The sequence below is a fragment of the Talpa occidentalis genome, unplaced genomic scaffold, assembly GCF_014898055.3.
Source record: "Talpa occidentalis isolate TD23 unplaced genomic scaffold, MPIMG_talOcc4v2.1 talOcc4.6, whole genome shotgun sequence".
In the NCBI taxonomy this organism is placed as follows: Eukaryota; Metazoa; Chordata; class Mammalia; order Eulipotyphla; family Talpidae; genus Talpa; species Talpa occidentalis.
The window spans coordinates 100,918,962-100,925,601 of record NW_023604972.1 but is presented as its reverse complement, the minus strand read 5'-3'; positions in this window follow the sequence as shown (position 1 = coordinate 100,925,601).

Sequence of the window (6,640 nt, the reverse complement as noted above, 5' to 3'; positions counted from 1 at the left end):
CTGTCTGCTGACTTCTGAGCATACATGAACATAGTTACTTCCCACTGAATACACTTTCTAATGAGAAATTTTAAAACTGTGACTTATTCTCTTAGGTCAACAAATGGTCACATTTTTGTATGCCTCTTGACAGCAGAGGGAAATCCTATTTCCACAAATATCCACAACAAATTATTGGTTTCTTTTTGCCTCTCTTTTGTGGTAGTTTGCGTCTAAGGAATACTCAAAAGAAGGTTGTTCCTCGATTTTTACACATTGATTAGATGTTATGCATTTAGTGGAAGTACTGACAAATTATGTAAATTTTTAAAAATTTACATAAAATTAAAAATAAAGGGTTTTTTTTAGTTTATTTTTAAGTCACAAGTGCTGAATACATTTCCTTTTTATACTCTCTTGCCTGTGAATACTAGGAAGCCATTTTACTAGAGCTTACATCCATTTGATTAAATTCATTTTTATTTTTCATGAAAATATCTTACCTTTAAACAATGTTGAATGAATTCTGAAACCTTTCCCTTAAAATCTGGCAAAACCATCATTGGAAGGCAAGTGGTTTATTTGTTTCCTCTTAATAACCTGGAAAAATGTGTTCTGTCAATATTACTTAAAATTTATGAATTTTGAATTATCTCTGGAATTTTTCTGTTGATAATTTTAATTAATGAAACTACTATGATTGCATCCTCCACTTTAAGTGACTATTGTAATAGGGGAAAATTAATAAAGAAGTGGGACCTTTACAGAGTTTAAGTTTTACAAATTTCACCTTAGATAATCACATGTTAACATAGATTTTAATAGCTGTTATCAATCTATATGAATGGTAGTTCATTCTAAAAAAACAGAGATTATAAATCAGAAAGTGCTAATAATTACTACCATGATGCTTTGCTAATAAACCAGACATATGAAGCAAAATCATGTAACTTTAGTACTAATTCTATACAATACAAAAATAAGTTGAAATAGCTGATTTTCAAATAACTGTAATCAGTTAAAATTCAGTTTAAAAACAAATATAATTAAAATGACTAACTGAAAAAACATGTAGAACAAATATACCAAGCAATAATTTAAAATTGTATTGCATGAATAAATCATTGATTACTATCAAAAATGTTAACACTCTAGAAAAACAAATAGATAACTTGATTTTAAAAAAAGTTACAAATACTAAATGTGTGTGCACGTGTATGGTATGCCACATAAAAATACAGAAGCTTAAACAAGAATTATGCACAGACCAGAAATAATCTTTTTTTTTTTTAAAAGATTTATTTATTTACTTACACAAGCACTGGGTACAGTCAGAAGCGTGGGAGGGTGAGAGAATTCACCAGAGCCAGAGTGAGGAGCAGAACAGGCAGACTGACGAAATACACTGCTGAGGGGAGCAGCAGGTGCAGCAAAAGAGATCTGCATGCCATGTGGGACCCTCACCGGTGGCCAGGGGGTTGAACTGGTGCTGCAGAGGCTGCGGGCAGCTTCACAGCCCAGTGCTCAACCTCTGCGCCACCGGGGAGGCCCCAGAAATACTCTTAAGGGGGGAAGGGAGGGAGAAAAAATAACTGAAGCCATTTCAAATATCACTATAGCCTTCTGATTTAAAAATAATAAATCAATTAATAAAGCTAATATTGTAAAATTGTTAACCCTTGTCAAATTTTGCTGGTGATCACTGGAGGACTTACTATTTTCTGTATCTTTCTTACTATTTTCTGTACCTTTCTAATTTTTTGTTCCTTATGTTTAAAATAATTTGTAATTTGAAAATAGCCATCAGATAATTTACAAATAAAGATAAAATGGACAATAAAATAACTGTTAATGAGGGTTTCACATTGTAAATAAACAAAAATGCTCTTAGGAAATGATAAAAATATGGCAAAAAAAATCAGGGATTTTTAAATGGAGGATACTTAATGTTAGCATGGGTAGGATGACAAAGTCACATTTATACAATTCTATGGGAGTGTAAATTGGTGTAACCTTTCTGAAAATCCATTTGGCAGCAGGTATAAAGAGCATGAAAATGTTCAACTCATTTTGATCCAATAATTCCATTTCTGGGAATCTAGCCTAAAGACAAAAGACAAATGTGAAAAAAAATATATAGGCCGAATATGTTGTTTATTTATCTATTTAATGAATATATCTAGGTTCCCTACTTTGTATGTGACATTGTATTAGCCACTGAGTCTGCAAGAGACATCAAGGCAGACTGGATTCCCAGAGTTTGTTTATTGAAATATTGTTTCCAGTAACCAGAAATTGAATACAATTTAGCTGTCCAATAATAAGGAAGATGTTATACATAGATAGGTAGATAGATAAATAGATATTGACATATATATGAATAAAATAATATCATCACAAATTATCACATTTATTGTGCAGTTACTATATGCTAAAACCTACTTTAATCAAAATTGCATCTATAATTTCATTTAATCCTCACAATAATGCCATGAGGTTGTATATCAATTTCTTATTTTGCTGTAACATAATTTTAGTGGCTTAAAACAGCACAAGTTTTTTTCTCTTATATTTCTGGACTTTCAAAGTCAGGAAGGTCAGAGTAAGTCTTCCTCATACTACCATATTTCTGTACTCCCTTTTCTGCCTCTGCTATTTATAAGAATTCTTCTGGCTACCGTGGGTTCTCCTGAATAATTCAGGGTAATCTCGCCATCTCAAAGTCAGCTGACTAGCAAACTTAATTCCATCTTAATCTTTAGTTCCCTTTTATCATGAAATCTAATGTATCCACAAATTCTGATGATTAGGAGTTGGACATTGTTAGAAAGTCATATCCTACTTATCACTGGCAGGTACTATTTTTAATCCTCATTTTATAGATCATCAATAGCCATGATTTATGAAAAATCTTTTTGTATATTTTTACCACTGCCTTCCTTTGTGACTCCAGTTCTGCAGGTAGATGTTCATAGCTTCCAAATTTCATGGACGAACCAACTCATTGCCCTGTGTCAAATGCTAGCTAGTTACTTTCCTCTGGCATTACAATTCCTTTTTATTTTTATTTTATTTTTTAAAAATTTATTTATTTATTTATACAAGCCCTGGGTACAGTCAGAAGCTTGGGAGGGTGAGAGAATTCACCAGAGCTAGAGAAGAGAACAGAACAGGCAGACTGACAAAGTACACTGCTGAGGGGAGCAGCGGGCGGCAGGAGACGTCTGCGCACCATGTGGGACCCTCCTCCGGTGCCCGGGGATCGAACTGGTGCTGCAGAGGCTGTGGGCAGCTTCGCAACCCAGCGCTCAACCGCTGTGCCACCGGGGAGGCCCTCCTTTTTATTTTGAAGGTTGGTGGGGAGTTTGGATTTTCATATTCCTAGCTTCTCTCACAACTTTGGAAGTTCTAATTCTTACAGTAAATTTCTTTTTGCTAATGCACATAGTGCTTATGCCTCCCGATTGAATTGGATTCATAGTTATTGAAAACAGAATTGCTTGTCTCTGACATTAAAAACAAACAAACAACAAGAACTAACAAAAATAAGAACTAAAACGTGGCATTCAGTTTGAGAATGATATTGGAAAAAAGCTGTCAGAATATTAAGGAGTCTATTAGTGAAGACTTGAAGGACTGTATAGAAATTATTATTGGAAACTGAAAGGCATAAGTTTCAAGTTATGTATTGGCAGAAACATATCAGCCTCACTCACGGTCACCTCACTCATGGCTACCTAAAAAACACATTGATCTGACAAAGAAGTTTAAAAGTGCTAAGTAGGGCCTCCTTGGTGGTGCAAGAGGCTAAGTCTCAGCACTATGAAGCTATCACCAGCCATTGCAGCACAATTTCGGTCCCCGGCCAGGGAGCTAACCCACATGGCACAGCAGACCTCTCCTGTCTTAATCGCTGCTCCCCTCAGCAGTGTATTTCAGTGGATCTGCCTGTTCTGCTCACTCTGTCTCTGGTGAAGCCTCTCACCCCCCACACCTCTGGCCCGCACCCTGGCTCTTATGTGGATAAATAAATAAATCTTTTTTTTTTTAAGTGCTAACTAGCTTCTTCTAGCTACACATGAGAAAGGAGAGATAACCTTATTAAGGAAGTGTTTCATATTTTAGTAAAATTTCAAGGAACTCTAAAGAATGAAAGAGCATTGATCATCTAGAAAAAAAAAAGGCCTCAGAACAATGATAAAATCCAGGGACCTACTAGAAAAATATCATCTCTCAATTTAAAGATGGAGTAAGAATGAGCTTTAACCCGTTGTTGACATAACAGATTGATTTAATGGTAATTCTCACAGACTTTCTGTGAGGGGGGAAAAAAAAAAAACTATAAATTTTCCTCCTATACTGAAAGGTTTCTATAGATTGTTACAGGCATTGTACCATCACCCTTGACTCTTAGTCCAAGATAAAGAGTGACCTTGTCTCAAAGAAATGTGTGGGTGTGCCTTTCTCTAATTGGAATCATCTTCAGATATTCCTGAGAAAACCACAATGTTTTTATAATAATTATATTGATGGGAACACTGACAAATTGTATTCAATGGAAGAGGGTAAAGTCAATATAAAAATATTGCAGATTTCTTGAATATTGTTTGGGAAAAGAATAGACTGAAAAAGTTAAATAGCTGCAAACACAGGGATTTTCCTACCAAAGTAAAGGAGGATGAAACAATTTCCAGAAAGCATGTCTGGGCCCTAGAGAACTGATGTTGTTGCCTTGGCTGGATTTCAGAACTATTATTAAGGTTTTTCTGATACTACATATATCCTAAGACCTTCTTGTGTTGAGGATTTCTAAGCCAATTATGGGGAATGGCTGAGAGGAAAGAGAGCTGGTGAGCCCCAATCATGCCCTACCATGTCCAACCTAGTCCAGGTACTAGTGCTGCAAGAACAGTGTAGAGAAAAACCACTGAATCCAATTGACAGGCAGCACCAAGGCGCCTGGCAAAATACCCAGCCACCTCCCGCTATTGAGGCAACACATTTGAGGTCCAGATACCAGGCAGAAAAGATAAGTCATTTTTGCTCTGCCTTGCCTAAATTGATGACCCACCAAATCACAAACAAAATAAAATTTGTGTTGTTCTATTCACCTATGTTTCTAGATGGAATAAACATAACTGAAAATAATATGTACTACATAACTGAAACAAATATGTACTGATTTTATAATCTTATAAATATAGATTGTGAATATCTTTTCCCATTGGTTAATTTGGCAATTTAAATTTTAAAATTTAGATGACTAAATATGTTTATAGGACTAAATAAATATTATGAATCAAAGGATGTCATATACTTTATAAGCATTTTTATGTGCTAAAGATGAAAATTGCATTCACCTCTTTTTTTCTAAATATCTTAACTATCTGCCCATGTATCAGGCATTTGCTATAAACTACTTTGTGGTATGGGTAAAAAGGGATTTCATATATTACAAAAGCTAAAATAGTGAACATTTCAGAAGATACAAAGATATATAAGGGGTTGTTCCTGCCCTCAAAAAACCTAAAGTCTTAAAAATTATGCAAATGACATTCTATAAGTAAATAATATATATTATACAAAATTGAAAAATCTTTGTTTCAAAGGAATTCAAAGTATTAAAAGGCTTTTAAAGAGAGTTCCCATTTGCTAATAGATATATAGTGTATATGTAGGAGATAAAACTGAGATGAAACTGAGACTGTTGAGATTTTGATCAAAAGTAAACTCTAAACTCAGTAATACCATGATCTTCATCTGTGAATTCTTCATGCACCTATCAACGAGTTTTGAAAATCATAGATTCGTGATAATCATTTGTAGGTTTTGTGTATTCCCTATAGGAATGAAGCAGTTGAATATCTTGTGTTCTACAATAATAATTTGAAAGCATTGTTTTTTTACTGTGAGAGGCAAAGAAACTTGCACATTGTGACAGTTTTAGATAAAGTCACTCTAAAAGCATAGATTATTACTGGATGAAAAATAGGGCAAAATTCCCTAAAATTTCTTATGCAACAATGATTTTGTGATGAAGCTAGAGTAATATGGGCAAGTGGCTTCAACATGAAACTCCATGCAGTTTGTTCAAGTTATTTTTACTGGTTCTGCATTTTTATGATGTTATAAATTGTGATGTTTATAACCATCAGCATATGACCTGATTGAAGTAAATAGGGACAGAGGAGAGAGAAAGAAAGAAAATCTAATTCAGAACAGAGCTGTAAAAACAAAAGATTAGAATAAGGTCCTTTATGTCACTGAGATAAATTGTTACACCCTTTTATGTTCTACATCATGGACTTCTAACACATTCACAACTTGTATGTGTCATGTGGGCATGAGCTATTTCTCATCCTCCCACTCATACTTCCTTCCTAATAGCAAGTTGTTCCAAAATATCTTGTCAGCAAGCCTTTGCTGCTGCTTGAAGACAAACTTGATTCTGAAACCCTTTGCTCTTTGTGAAAGAAAAATAATCTTGTTTTATTTTCAGTCTTACAATATAAATCAGTATCATAGATAATTTCAGCATTTTATGAGGGTTTAAATTGAATGTGTATAAAACAAAATACTGATTCTCGATAAGATTTAAACTGTGAAATGTATCCTACATGGAAACATTCCTCAAATTCTTGGTTTTTAAAATCCCTTTTCT